Raw genomic sequence first — 16,870 nt, forward strand, 5'->3', positions numbered from 1 at the left:
TGGTGTTTGGATATCATCGTCTATCTGATTTATTATCGTTATAATCGGTCTGTATAAGAATGACAGTTGAACGAAAGCAAATTGATTTTTCTCAAATCCGAGCTAATTAATCATAACGTAACAATCAATTACAAAAGGCAAGACTAAGCGACGAAAATAAAAATTAATTGTACATTGACTATTACTCTCAAGTAGTTTAGCTGATTGTTAGCAGTATCTATTTCGATCGCATGCACAGTACCGAAATGAAATTCTCAAGTATCCGTTTGGAGACTCGCATTATTAAATTGTATCAGTAACGATTTCTCATTTCCCCCTCTATAATTAACGTATCTTTCTGTTTGCGAACGAGCAGCGAGTCATTAGATCCAAATCCCAATGCGCGAAACATCCGCGCTATCAATAGAGCGTTATGGGTAGCAGATGTCGACCAATGTTATACTTAAACGAATAAAAAGTTGTTGATCGCGTCAATATCGACCATACTCTTGATGCAACGGTATAAAGCACTTTTATCAATCTGAAGAAAGTATAAAACGTGAACATTTTAACTTTCGTGCCATCTATGAATCGATATTTCGAAGTTTCGTTAAAAGTTGCACCGTGTTAACCTCCTATCGTTTTTCTCTCTACGCTAACTGCTATATTTATAAAAATTATCCTACGAGAGAGCTAATCCCACTAAAAGGAACTTTACTCTAAGAGCAAATCATACTGTTTTGACGAAAGTCGAGTAGCTGATGTTCTCTCGAGCCTTCTTAAATTTTGCATTCAAAATTCATGTATATTCAAGGATTAATTAATTAATCCTTATCCATCCTTAGCAAGAGTGACTGTAACGCAGTAATTCGTTTCCCACATCGTACACGACGTTCATACTTTTCTTCCCTGAAAACTCCTTCGTATTCCGTGTAATAACCTGTGTAACAAATTTGTAATATTGGCAGAGCCGTCGATGTTAAAAACAGATCGATAGAAATTATAATCGAAATTCCGGATTCGATTGGATTGGATTGGATCGAAGTTCACGCGACCGACTCTCAATGGACCACGAATTTAATAATCTACGATGAATCATTTGAAATTGCATTAAGTGACGGACTATTAAAATGTCGAGAATTATTGCGTGGTTATTGGTCGACGATCGAACAAGTCTCGGCCCGTTTAATAGCGTTCGGGTCCGTGCACGCGAAACAAATTCGTAAAACCGATTCGCAGCAGTTGACAACGCGGCAATTTTCGCGTCGAGTTAATTAAATTGAAAACTACCGCTAATAATTGAATCGTCCGTCGAACGAAACGATCGTGCCCGTTCAATTGATTCGAGCACTTATTCGAAATCGAAGGATCCGCTCGGTCGGAAACTCCGATTCGAGATCGAGCCCACGGTGAAAGAGCCACGACGTTCCTCCGCGAGACTTTACCGTCGCCCTTCTTACTCCAACGAAACTTCCAGCGTGATTCGATGCGGGAAATAATCATCGTAGATTACGTCCTTCCTCCGGAGAAACGAAGCGACGTGATATTTCAGTCGTGCGATAAGTACCGAGCAATTTGTTAAAGCGACCGTCTACACCTTCCGATAAATTCGATCATTTTGAAAATAAAAATGCTGAAACGAAAGACTCGTTCGCTCTGAATCGAACTTGCTTCCCATTTCACAATGCTAGCGAAACTGCCTTTGTTCTCGCGTACCTTCTTCACATTTATTAGCAACATCCGCAAGTTCTTATAATCGGTGATACAAGTATCTTGTAAAATTATTCAGTCCACTTTTCGTAAACAATTTGGTTCCATTTGTATATATTCTGTGTATCGAGATTAGAGAAAAAAAAGATGAATTCAAATTTCAATACACATATAGACGTATAATATATATAAGTATTATAGTAGAACAATTTTCCTTCTGATATATATATATATATTATAATAATATATATATTTTAATATATATTAATATATATATAATTATATATATATTTATAATAATATATATATATTTATATATATATATATTATTTATATATATTTAAATATATATAAATAAAAAAAATATATATAAATAATATATATATATATAAATATATATATATTATTATAAATATATATATAATTATATATATATTAATATATATTAAAATATATATATTATTATAATATATATATATATATCAGAAGGAAAATTGTTATATATATATATATATATATATATATATATATATAGTAAAACTATCGATTCAGATTTCAATCCCTTTTCAATTACACAAATAGACTTTGTTTCCTCTGAATCGGAGAACGTCCCTTTTATCTTTATACATTTTTAACATTTTACTTAAAACAAAGAAATTTCGAAGCAGCAGAACACATCCACCTTACCCGAGGTAGCGAACCAAAGAGGAAAGTGGCTGCGGCATCCATGTTAAAGCAAACAGCGCAGCAGGGACTGAACGTTCGGGATCCATCGCGGAAACGGGTCCAGTTTTCCTTCTGGGAGTCAGAGATTTCAAGAGATAAGTTGACAGGTTACGTCGCTACGACGCGATTCCAGTTTTTCCGGGGCTGCGCACAAAGATAACGCGGCAGAGTTTTCGCACGATCGTTCCACGACAGTGAACAAAATTACCGACAATCGGAGAGCGAACGTTCCTCGTCTTTTGTCAATATCCATTGGACGTTTGCCTTCGTTGGAGATTTTTCAGGATTTACACCTGTGAGTCGGTGTAAAAAGCGAGGTAAAACTATCTCCGCGCGAAATTCATTATCGCTCGCTTGGAATCTCCGAAAATCGCGGAACCCGGCATTGCGAGCAGCCAGACAAACAGACGACACGAATTTATCGGTGCAATTGTCGAATCTTATGCAAATCCACCTTTGGTTTTCCTCGAACGACGGTTAATTGCCAGTAATTATGTTCTCTCAAATTACGTCGTCACATTGTCTCCCATGAAAAGATACAGGAGGTTAGTTAAACCTCGTTGTCGCGTTTCATTCGAAGAATGTTCGTACGCCGATTACAGTTAATTAATTTTTCTCCGATATATATAAAAGTTTGTAGATTAAGCATTGGAAATCGTTGGAGCCGCGACGTCGATCTTACAGATTTATTAATACGCGAATTACTAATTACCAATCTTTAAAAATATATTATACACACGTGACAATTAAAGGATTTGTGACGAAGATAAATCGACGATGGTCTTGAGGTTTTCACGGTTTCCATTGTCACTGAATAAATAAATGTATTTCATATTTTCAACGAACATCGACAGAATTTGACTGGATAATAGATGTACGCAATGTATTCGAGTTACGTTAAAAGATGTTCTATCACTGCCACTAGATTTCAACTGCGTATGGAAGCTAAAATACCTACGAGTGTGAGTAAATATTATATGGATCCATTAAACATATACTATGTACGCTTATAAAATTAACATTGGCTCAACACGTGATTTATATTCATCTTTCCCTTCGCATCTTTCCATTACGATGGCGAAACTAATCGAGAAACAGGAAACACGCTTTTTCTACGAACAAGAAGTAGCGCCTGTAGATGTCTGTAATTAGGAATTAAACGATTAAGAAGATAGGAAATACGAGAATTTAATTACCGAAAATATGAACGAAAATGCTGATGCCAAAATGCGATGGTTCTTTTATTTCTCTTTCCATGGTATTTTTCTAAGACGAACGAGCGAACGTTAATAAAAACGCTCGTATCGATAATACCAATAATAGTACATTTTATTAAACGATAGTAAGATACAAGGAAAATACATCGTTAATTAAATAGGGTTACTGAATTCAAACCGTTACGAACAATGAAACTTCTAGGGCTACTACTAACTGCTGGCGCCGTTCTTTTTTTGAACATCGTTAAAATGTAGATGAAGAAGCCCAAAAGGTCCAAAGTTTCTAGAAACTTCTCTGTTTTCACGGGGGGGGGGGGGGGAGGGCAGGTCGAAATTGTGCAACCTCGAGGATCGAAGTAACTCGTTTAACAAAGCAGACTTTACGTGCGCGTGAAGAATACGATAGTATTTCAAGCAGTTCATTGCTTGACAGTTCCGGAATAATGTCTCTTAATGTCGCGACGTTGAGAGCATCGGTAAGCGACGTTTCAAGCGGGCCGAGTTTCCTTCCTGAATGGAGTTGAAACTTTTCGCGAAACTTATAATGCAGAGAAACTCGTTAAGATGCCATGGACATCGGTACCAAGGCTCATTACCGTAATCTGCAAACTAAGTCCCTACAGTTTCTGTACATTAATATAAGAGCATGAAAAATTACACGTGCCTACAGCGTTCACCCACCCTCTCTTATTTCCTCCATTAGGGTCGCTGCGATTAGCGCGTGTAATTTTCAGAAACAAAGGATATGGTTACGTGTAAGGATTATATCGGGAAAGCGGGACAAGTCCATTTTCCCCCGAAACGAGATAATACAAAGATGAAACGATACATCGCATTACATACATCTTCTTACATGTACATATCTTACTTACAGCGACATAAAGTATTTGCACACAACCTTATGTTTCAATGAAACTTCCCTTATCAGACCCGATATTTTATCTTCACGGTAGCAAATTTTTCTAATTACACGAAACTATTACGAAACTTGATATACTTGCACCTAATTAATTCGTATGCAAATATTACGATAAATACAATTCTTCGTAACCTAAATTCTTGTTGAAAATGACAACGTGAGTTCGTGCTCGACATCCATATGCAGATGCGCTAGTTACGATAAATAGTAACTAGAAGATAGTTCTAGATACAATCGATAGGTTTAAGATGTTCTTTTGTTTTTATCTCTAGTCCATGTAAGAAAGCGCAATAAAGGTTTCTCTGCTCGGAACGATGTCAATAGATTTATCCAAAGAATAAAATAATAGCTATTGCGATCCTACCTCTGAATACAGAAATAACAAGGATTCTTTTCTACACGAGAGAATTATCACGACTTTGGATCAAATATCACCATTCTCTCGAAGCAGCTCCTTCGTTGCACCTCAGGCATTGTACGACCAAATGCAAGAATCATTAGAATGCGATGCAGTGGAGTCTATGTATCGGAACCCGCAACAATGGATAGTGGCGCGTAGAAGGTTTCACTGTTGCGTGCTATTTCGGCCAATTACGAGCATCCAATTATCGCGACAGCAGCCGTGGGATCAGACGGCGCTGGTCATTACTCTCTGGTACACGCGTAACGTGCTTCGGATATCGCGTCGCATGCTTTTCATTCTTCAGCCTTGCTGGTCCTGGAAACGATGTCATACGTCATTGCCGCTTTCATCGCGACCCGGCCACGGGTGGCAGGGCTACGCAGGGTGGAGGTTCGTGGAACGCGTGCTACCATCGTTCCTCTTTGATCACTATTCACGCCTGGCATTCCAATTTCGTTGCACTTTTCGTCGGCATTGATCGCTGAATCTCCTGCTCGTAAATCGTTGTAGCTATGCGAATCAGCTGGCCAACGTCGGCATGCGCAAATAACGTTCATCCGTTTGTAATCTGATCCTATTCAGTCGCGTTCAAGATATTACGAGGCAAATATTTGCGAGATTTTGTTTCGTTTCTATGGATCACCGTGGACCGTTTCGACGCTATTTTTGTTCTTTCAGACTTTGATCCGGTTGACCCGTGGATTTGTTGCTTCGTAGAATTTCCGGATGTTTTGAGCAGCAGATGAATATGCGAGTACGTAACAGCGATTAACGATTTGAACGTAGAAACTGTTTACTTTTTGGAGATATTCGTTTTAATATTCACGTGTACAAAGTGGAATTTTTTGTTGACATTTTTGCATTAGTAAACATTTATGTATCGTTTTCATTTTATTTTAATTTTTAAATATAGATAGAAAAAGTTGTATCGTGTGTAATTTACTTGATATAAAGAAATGGCACGTAATTGGATTTAATTGGGTTATGCTTGATATAATTAAACCAAAATTTCTATGACACAATATCAAATCAATCCGATCATATTTTTCTAACCAGGTGTGTCTTTAATCTGGCGTAGATCAAGCAATTGACTCCTTAACGTCCAAAGGTATCTGAGAAACATTTCTCATTTCTTTTCTTTCGTAATATATCGTTTTAGACGTAGACGTTTTCTGAACACCGAAAATTCTACGTAATTTTATGTTGAGCCATATTAAATGGTATTTCTCAGACACATCGAATGCTATTTTATTTGTATGTATGTAAATGGTTAAGTAAGCAAAATGTCCTTTTCAGTGCGGTTCTTCCACTTACGAAAGACACAGAGAGATTTCCAAAATTATTTAAAAAAAGGTGAAAATTCTTACACGCGTATTAATAAATTGGAAACTTTTCGTTAAACTAAATCGTGTTTTTTACTGCGCCGCTTATGTTCTTTCATAACGAATAGCTTAAAACTATACAAATTTTCAGAATGATCTAACAATACATCTTCGACAAACGGGGAAAAATCATCGAGCATCTATTACAACTAACATATTCTAAATATTTAAAAGGTTAGGGCATTGCATCGTGTGTAGGTTACGAAAGAAAACTTAACTTCCGCTTTGTAACGCGAGGAGTTGAAAGTTTCCCCTCCTGGCTACGACAAAGTCGTTCGAATTTGCATGAAAAAGAGGACGGGGCTTTCGAGCAACTGGTATATAAGCTACTCCTCAAATAAATGCAAATTCTTCTTCGAAAGCCTCTCCCGATGAGAGGCTGGGAATTTGCTTACATAAATATGGTATTATTGCACGGGAAAGTATTGCTTCATCGTCACATTCGCTGCTCGCAACGCGTGTGCGCGTGAAATACACTAACTAACGTCCGAGAATTCAGCGCACCGGGGGTGGCATAAAATATTCATATTTAATGGTAATTTCCACGCTTCGTACTCAACGAACTTTCTTGCCGACGAGTTAATCCCCCTCATCCCCGAAATTTGCCGAATTCAACGTGAATCGAATGCACCGAGAACGCGTAAACACGTACACATGTATTACAGAAATGTTGGCGAACCGTAAAATATCGTATGTTCGAAATAAACGACGGAAAAACTAACGGGACGTTAACGTCGCTATGGAAATGGAAAAATTCATTAACGTAACGTGCATTTGCGTTCGGCGCTTTATAGGAATCGAAATAAACTTTAATATAATCGATTGCAAACAGTAACAAATATTAATGTTGGTATCTATGTCAATGAGCTTTATGGTATATCTCATATCTAAAATTACAAGAGTCAAAACGAATTGTAAATAAATTTACGAACAATATATTAAAATTCTAACGATTTATTTTAACCCTGTGTACTTTATCACAACTAGATCGTGGGTATTTATATTTAAAACACAGGATTATATTTTTGTTCAGGCTACTGAATGAAATTTGGAGTTGGAAGGAAATGGGAGGTTTGTTTTAGCGACGTATACTCTATTTCGGATATTTTATGTATTTTTGTATATATATTTTTGCTGCACGTATTACGAGCGTGTATTATTGCATCTTTGCATTTTTCATAACTGCGTAAAGAGATCTCTCATTTATTCGTAGTAAGTTGTCAGAAAATGTGCATCCCTTTTCTCTTTTACCAAAACTATCGAGCAATATGTAAAATTCTAAGGATATGGAGAATTCTAAGAAACATTAACAAAAAAATAGCGATGACAGAAAATTGTTTAAATATTCGTTTATACGTACCGAAGCATATTTACATTGAAACATGTATTCGTCGAGTCGTTTCGGTCTGCCACATTACGTTTCATTTACGACCACAATGAACAGTCTTTCAAACGTACGAACAAACTACGCACAATACTAAAACGCACTAGAAACGAGCATACGTGGAATAAAAAAGAAACACGCGTGAAAGGTCGCTTGCGAAAGGTTTAACTGCAGACTTTCGAAATAATTGATTACGGCCGGTTTTCGGGCTCAATCGATAATTGGCTGACACAGAGGGTACAAAAACAATTACCAGGCAGGATTAGGGATTGGCGTGCCGTGTGCCGGGATATAGAAGGAACTGTGGTGGTTGATGGCGGTGGTGGTGGTGGCGTGCCAAGAGATAGTAAGCACCGACCGACTATGCACCACGTAGCCCCAATCGGATGATCGGAAACACGGGTTTCAGACTCCTGCGGGGACTAAGGGCTGCAACTTCATCGACACACCCTATTTCACACCGACCGTCCTTGGATTCCACAAAATCATCGGCTGCGTAACGCGATCAATTTTAAGAGCGCTATAGAATTTACCACGATCGCGATACAATCAGTCGCGCGTTTCTTCCACACGCGCAGACGGTATAATTTCAATCAAACGCGATAGAAGCTGCGGCGAGGAGATTCTCGCTTTGCCTGCAATTTTCAGGATGACCAAACACAATTTCGGAAAGCTGTAAACGCGAACATTTCTAAGTTAATCGTGGATAACGTTCAGAACGATATTAAATCCGCGCTGAGGAGCTAATTATTAAACGCAAAAGATGTAATAACCAATTCATATAATTAGACACAGAGCCGCGAAATTGCGACCCGATATTTTCACTTATCTGCCGCGGAATACCGTGCTCTTACGGTATTCATTTCCCAATTTCCTGCGAGTCGGACGTTACCAAAATAACGAGGGATTTAAATTGCAAATATATGGAAGTCCGAGGGAGGTGACGCTCTCGTCCGATCCGAGATGACCTCGGCGAAGAATTCACAGCGTGGAAAAATTCGACGATGGGCGAGCGAGCACATCGAACCCTCCTCAACCTCTTCGTCCTCCAACGCGGCCTATATCATTTCACTATCAAGCCGGGACATCGAGGGCATAAAAAGGGCTTTCGATGACACTTCTGGTTACCTTCCTCGCCACTTCGCAAAGTTGGTCCACCGATATTGGCCCAATTCGAAAACGGCCAGACCCTCGGAAGGGAAATGGATCTTGGCAAGAGGCTGCGCCAGAATCGAATCAGACCTAATCCAGCTGACCACAACGATTTCACCCTTCTCTGACCATCGGTAGAATCGAAACCCACGAAATCTACGGTGTTTCAGTTTCATGACCTAGCTCGTACGATTTACACCGAAGCTTCGGTTTTCGGTCAATACAACGGTAATTTATCGTGCAAAGAGCTCTGATACGCCGTTAAAGCAATTGTAATAAATCGCCGGACGCGATGGCGCGGGCAGCGCGCGCGATAAAACACCCGGTCGAAAATCTCGATTCACCGATCTAATCTATTTCGTGCCGATTGCTTCGTTATTGTTTTCGCTTCGCTACCGCTGCTTCGTTAATTTTAGCCGCCACTTTTAACCGCAGATCCGCTCCACTGTTTGAAATCTGTTATCGACAAGGGGCAACGTGCTTGTATCTCGCTATGTTTCCAGATTGTACGAGATTACGTTAGATGGAATCTACCAGATTTTCACAAGATTGCGTTATCGTACACGTCGTGCATCCATTTCGCATTCACCTTTAAGAGTAATTCTTTTCATTTTATAAATTGGTAAAGATAACACGATTCGGTGGTACTGTTTCATATTACATTCAAAGACACGAGGATCGTATGTAACGATTACAAGTGCAATATGAAAAATCGCCAATATCTGGTTGACACGAAATAGCTCATCTTTTTAGTGGAACAGCGATCACGTGCAAGTTGTACGACTTATTGTCAGAAAAAGAACTAAACTTCGTCTTACGGTAAGTAAGATGTACGGTAAGTCAGTGTATCCCGTAACGAATCCTCTAGCAAATTCTCCACGCAATACCGCGTTATGTTCGAGTCACCGGTGACCGGAAGCGACGTTCACCGCTGTTTCATATTACATTCAAAGACACGAGGATCGTATGTAACGATTACAAGTGCAATATGAAAAATCTCCAATATCTGGTTGACACGAAATAGCTCATCTTTTTAGTGGAACAACGATCACGTGCAAGTTGTACGACTTATTGTCAGAAAAAGAACTAAACTTCGTCTTACGGTAAGTAAGATACGTCAGTGTATCCCGTAACGAATCCTCTAGCAAATTCTCCACGCAATACCGCGTTATGTTCGAGTCACCAGTGACCGGAAGCGACGTTCACCGCTGTTTCATATTACATTCAAAGACACGAGGATCGTATGTAACGATTACAAGTGCAATATGAAAAATCGCCAATATCTGGTTGACACGAAATAGCTCATCTTTTTAGTGGAACAACGATCACGTGCAAGTTGTACGACTTATTGTCAGAAAAAGAACTAAACTTCGTCTTACGGTAAGTAAGATACGTCAGTGTATCCCGTAACGAATCCTCTAGCAAATTCTCCACGCAATACCGCGTTATGTTCGAGTCACCAGTGACCGGAAGCGACGTTCACCGCTGTTTCATATTACATTCAAAGACACGAGGATCGTATGTAACGGTTACAAATGCAACATGAAAAATCGCCGATATCTGGTTAACACGAAATAGCTCACCTTTTTAGTGGAACAACGATCACGTGCAAGTTGTACGACTTATTGTCAGAAAAAGAACTAAACTTCGTCTTACGGTAAGTAAGATACGTCAGTGTATCCCGTAACGAATCCTCTAGCAAATTCTCCACGCAATACCGCGTTATGTTCGAGTCACCGGTGACCGGAAGCGACGTTCACCGGGTGAGTAGGAAATGCCTTGGAACGCCGCGTCACGTTGGAAAACCGATATACAAGCCACTCTTCCCGAACAATTCACGGCTCAAATTCGCCGTTCGCGCACGAAACAATCGGAATAACCGGAGACCAAAGTCGAGACGTCGCAAACCTCGAAGCCGTCCGTCCGTGTTTCACTGTTTGTAGGCGTTCAGCTTCGCTAAGCTGCACAGATAACGTCGCCACGTCCTCCGTACATTGTTCCACGAGTTTAAACAGATTACGCCCAGCGCTGTTTAAACGTAAATTGCTGCTCTAACTGCGCGCCACCGTCGAAGGACCACCGCAACTCCCGCTTCTTGTTCAATCTACGAAATGCAAGCGCAAGACGAGCACCGACTCGAAACTTTCTGCACGAGCCACGAGATTTATTTGTTTGCCCCTTATTGAGAATATTATACGCGCGATAATATCTAGGTTGAGGTAACACGATCTTGCTGAGAAAGGGAAGATGTGAATTACATTGGACTTGGTAATTAATGTTTGCCGAGTGATATAATATAGGTGGAATTAAAACGGTTAGATTAGTTTTTTAATATATTGCGGGAGGATTTAATTTAATTCCCCAGTGTAACGTTAGAGTGGCCTGAGACGAACATAATATCTTAATATCTCAAGATTCTCAAGGAAGATGCGATTTGTCGATAAATACTGACAATGCTGATTCGACGATATACGTCGATCCTTTAAATTGAGAATCTTGAAATATTGAGAATATATTGATAATCCAAGAACGTTCTTAGATTTCCGTATTAGGTGTTATCGGTAAGATTATTTTGACAACAGAAACAGGTAAGAAAGAACAACGTCTGAGCCACAGAGAGAAAGCAAGAAATCTTGGAATTTAATATTACGATACGTAGGGTAAACGGATGAATGAAATTTCACCCTCAGGATTCCTATCATCTTCTGGATCTTTTCTATCTTTTCCTCTTTACCGTTGTATAGGGAGAATCATGTCACAAATACAAAGTATAAAGTAAAAAGGTATCGTACTATACAGGTACCATTATAACAATCCATGGTTCGTAGTTTAGAAATCGTGAGATTTCAAATATCGTACGAATAATGTATAATAATGATATTGAAGTAATAAAATATGAAATATAAAATCATCTCGTAAGCGTCCATGCATTTGGAAATGATGCATTTCTATGTACCTATATAATATCGTGATACGCGTTGTCTGCGATACATACTATATAATGATACTTGTTTCAATTTCAAACAGTCGATCCAAATGCGTCAAACTTTTCGAAACTGCTAAATAATTTTAATGCTCGATTTTCTGAATTACGCGTAATCACTTGGCGCAGAAGCTGCATTTTAGATGAAAGTACGATTCATTGTGTTTTTACTATTTAACGATACCTACCATAATATCGCGCTCTTTATGCCGAGGATTATGACATCGTCTATTCAAATCAGTTATAAGAAATTATGTATTCATCGATGAATAAGTTATTCGATGTTCCAGAATCTCATCTCGCTGAAATTATACATTTAACGTACAATATTTCTCTCGTCGTTTTAAACGATCTATTTCTTTCGTAAAAACTCTGTATCGATAATGCATCGAAACTTGGCAACTTTCGTATCGAGATATTTATTAAATAAATAAATTATTAAATAAGTCTACTGCAACAAGTCCTGATAAACTGTACCGTGTTCGAGTGCAAGACACATTTGACAGTTTGTTATTGTAATTAATTATTATAGTGCAGTTAAATTCACAACTCTGCAGTTCAAACATTCCCATTGCCTCGCTCATGACGTTTAAACATTGTCGAAACCACCTTAAACGTCTCATCTCCGTAAAACGAAAATGTCATCAGTGAAATGTTCTTCGATACGCTACGTCGCTCGTTTAAGGAAGAATCAACGATTAAACGTAACTGCCAAGATTAATAATCACCTACAGTCTATTTTCTTAAACAGTTCGGTGTTAAACAGATTCCAGTGAAATATTTACCCAGCATATTGCAGTATTCGATGCTTGATATTAATCCTTTTACTTTCTATCTCTTTCAGGGCAGAATGTCTTTGTCCGAGGAAGATTACTTTTTATTAATTACTAATAACGCACTGAAATTTGAAACTGTTTTCATCGAATGAAATTATAGTTTAATTCGAGCGTGGAAAGGTTATTTTCACAGACGAACGCAGGCGGCGTTCTATCCCAGAATCGTGTTAGGTGATTGCTCCAACGTCTTTTCCTATTATACGCGTTTTACTCGTTTTTGCAACTTTCGCATCTCCCATAAATGAACAAATATTCGTGATGCATTTCTGAAAGACTTGTATTACATTAGCCGCACAGCATAATGAGATGACTTTTACTAGAACGTCAAACTACACGATAGACGTTCTAATGTTTAAACTCGGCGAGAAGATGAAAGACTAAAGATAGGTTCTTTGAAAATGAAGATCCTCCGAAAGATCTATGAATCCGATAAGATACCGTGTTCTATCACGAAATACTTTTCCCTGGCGATGATACGAGAATCGTGAATCGGAAACGTCGGCAGAAGGAAAACGTTTTTGATGCTAGTTCAAAGGTAACGGGACAGCAATCTGTTCGATGCAAAGCGCGTAGAATTGCGAAATGGTCGACAGAGAACATTGACAGGCAATAAGCAATTCCGCAGGGATGTGATCCATTAGAGCGGCCAAGTGCGCCACAATCTGACTCTCTTATCGCTTCGATTCGCTAGAGTAAATTCATGTCAGCTTTCTCGTTTCGTACTTATTCGTATTAGAAGCCTAGGGGAGCGTGTTTTAGAAAATGGAGAAAAATACGAGAAAAAAAAAAAAACAACTATCATCCAACGAGACACGAAACGTTTAATGTCAACAGCGAAATATCGCGAATCCATTAAACCTGTTTGTTTTTTTCAACGCGTCGAATTCATTTCGACGAGAAAACGCGTGTTCGATTCCTTTGACGTAACGTTACACGAGCGTGATTATAATTTTGAAAAATTTTTCCAATGGAAGCAAACAAATTGACCTTTACAGCAAGCGTTAATATAAACCGTTTGCTGTGTGATGGGATGCATTGTAAGTCAAACGGATGCGCGTAACAAATCTGAAAAACGATATATTTTTCAATATACTTTTTTTTCACCCGAATATCGATTACTGGAAAATTAATCTGGCTTTTCATTTTTGTTTGCCTCGACGTTCGCTCTGTTGAATGTTTTGTTTCAATTACAGCTTATAAGCACCGTTGCGCTTTTTAATTCTCGCGTTAAAAAGTCGTTTTGATGTTTTATACGTATCTATGCTTGCCGTGTGGCCTTTTTGAGATAACGAAGCTTTTGTTGCTCCAAACTGTCACGATAAATTGAATACTGCGAGAAATTTATCGCTTTATACAAATAATGTTTCGTAAAAGGAATATATCTGCGGTTTGAAAATAATCCAATTTTTATAAACGCTATACGCGCTTGTATCGTTCAAATGTACATGACAAGTGGATTTCGCTCTTCAAATCTTCAGAATAAAATAATTGATAATTATAAGCAAATGTTGATGAACGAATATCGAGCACAAATTATCGAATCTAATAGGAGACAAAGTGGCGTTAATAAATTCCGCTTACAAATAAAAGCGTTGCAGCATACGGAGGTTTATGAAATCAATGCTATTTCGAATATTATCCTGGTAAATTCCTTTCAGCGAGAGTAACACAATCTCCTCGTGCGGAGACTTCGCGTCTCTCTCTTTTTTTTAACGAAATTTCCTTGGAACGAAACGAACGACGAAAAAGAAGCTCTGTTCGGAACAAAAGTTGCAATAACGCAGGCAGAAAAGAATCTTTGCTGTATCGTCACGCATAATGAAGTCAACGTCGAACAACTCGATATCCACGCGCCGCGCCGGTAGCAAACCCCGAAGCGGAATGCGAGAAGCTAACTCGCGAACGAGATTGCCGTGACAAGAGCCCGTATATTTTATGTTACTCGCTTTACGATTGCGCGGGATTAACGGTACGACACGCCACTTATGCGCGGCTTTATGGTTGCATATGAGCAATGCCAACGACTTTGTTCATGTTTGACGCCGGCTCTCTGGAAAAAATGCTTCCGTAGAGCAGAATTAGTCACGGCTGGTGCTCTTTACGTGGCTTTACCGCCTGTACGCTAACACACTACGGCAATGGGCAACATAAAACATATACTCTCTCGTTTCGTATCTAACGCACTTCGTATCATTGTAAACCATCGCCCGTGGTACATAGAGCAGCTGATACAAATTTCACGAAGCGTGTAGAACTATTGTTTGCAATATCGCTACAGCAAGGTAGATACATCTCTGTGCATCATTATTTAGGTTTCTTTTAATATATAATTTTCATTTATAAGGATCGATAATTAGATTAAAATAATCAGCTAAACTAATCTGTATATGTCATGAAAATATCTATATGTTAAGCGGTTACCAGATTAAAATTCCATAAAGATACTTGTACTTTTTTAGACATTCCATGCGCGTCGATAGATGTTGCTGATGTTACGTGCAATTACTTAAGGTATTTCAATAAGTTGGAATCAAATGTCAAGTCACGTCCTGCTTTGAATGCCTTACAAATAATTGATTACATTTCCAGTTCTGCGTGTCGAAGGTACGTTTAGTCTTAATTTTCTTAGCGCCGAAGCCAGGACGAAGAAGGTCTTTTACCTTTTACTCGCTGGTGAAGCTTAGGCGACGTTATCCAAGAACGGAGCTGAACGAGTAAAGAGTTGAAAGACGACGCTGCTTCGTGGAGAACGCGAAAGATCCAATTTCCCGGATTGGCGAACGAGAGTGGGAAATAGAAAGGACGCGTTTCATTGTACTTCGTTTTTGAAACAGTGAACTTCAAATCAAAGATTACTATTTTGTCACGTTCATTTATTAATTCTAACGCTGAATTCAGTTTTATTTTAACGAAACGTCTGTTGCTTTGTTGTTTCAGCGTATGTGTAATAATACACCTAGTTAAATATGCTATACATATATTAATTCTAACGCTGAATTCAGTTTTATTTTAACGGAACGTCTGTTGCTTTGTTGTTTCAGCGTATATGTAATAATACACCTAGTTAAATATGCTACACACATATGAATGATTATAATTACAGTGATGCGACAAAAAGAAATAGCTACAGATACGTACATATCTTTTATATAGATATACGATAAATATTTACTTCCATTTCAGTGAAAGTTAACGTTAATTGACCTACGATAATGTGAATCCTTCGATGACCTGATCGTATTTAGTTAAGTTTGCTCTGATGCCGACTAATTCGATTACCCTGTACGGTTAACGAAATCTGTATTAATAATGTTTCAAACTATATTTCTATCTTTGTTCTCCAATTCTGGCTCGCTGTACTATTTCTCCCTTATATTTGTTTCGATAAATGGAGTGACATTAAATTATCGTACAATTTCCTTGGCGAAGTACACGAAACGATACAATTCCTGTCTACAAATGACACATATTACTTAATGTTAAGGTTATTCTATGCATGTGGAATCAAAGAAACGTGTGGGTAAATTGTAAGGTATTGTAAGTATATATATATTGTGAATATTAAAGTACAAAGGGTGGAATACAATGTAAGCTGGTCCAGATCCGCACGCTACCAATGTTACCCTGAGACTAAAAGAACCCCGAAGCCAACGTCGCACGTGTACCACTTATGGTCTGTCATCGACGCATTCTTTTGTCTATCGATGGCCTCAGCGCTTGAGAAAACCGAAGACCAGATGTAGAGTCTTCTTAGAAGTGGCGATCGCTTCGACACTTAATATCTAATGGCGCAGAAAAATAAAAGTAGAAGAGGGGAATAATGAAAGGTAGCAGGGTATAGTAAAGTAACTAACACTATCAAGGAACGAAGAATAAAGCAAGTAAAAAGTAGAGGTAAACTAATTGTAAGCAAAGACAGCTAAAGAATAGTAAGCTACCGTAGAAAAGAAGAATTCAAAGAATAAGAATAAAAAAGGGAAATGTAAAATAAAAATCTGGGTCCTTATACATCTAGAAAATATAATGGATAAAAAGAGATAGTTCAGATGCAAAAGCAACAGCGTTAAAAGTAATCGTCTTAGACCAACTTCTATACATGCTGTGCACACGCGTGCACACTTTATCATCACCACAAACTATGTTATATCCAGGGAACAGAAAGGAAAGCAGATCGATAAA

The 16,870-nt window shown here is 38.4% G+C and overlaps 1 protein-coding gene across 3 annotated transcripts in view; it reads right to left on the reverse strand.

The window, feature by feature from the left end:
* Positions 1 to 16,870, reverse strand: part of LOC132911460 (protein O-mannosyl-transferase TMTC1-like) — a 292,210-nt gene that overhangs the window by 250,781 nt on the left and 24,559 nt on the right. The window lies entirely within an intron of this gene.

Source organism: Bombus pascuorum, chromosome 1 (genome assembly GCF_905332965.1).
Source record: "Bombus pascuorum chromosome 1, iyBomPasc1.1, whole genome shotgun sequence".
Lineage (NCBI taxonomy): Eukaryota > Metazoa > Arthropoda > Insecta > Hymenoptera > Apidae > Bombus > Bombus pascuorum.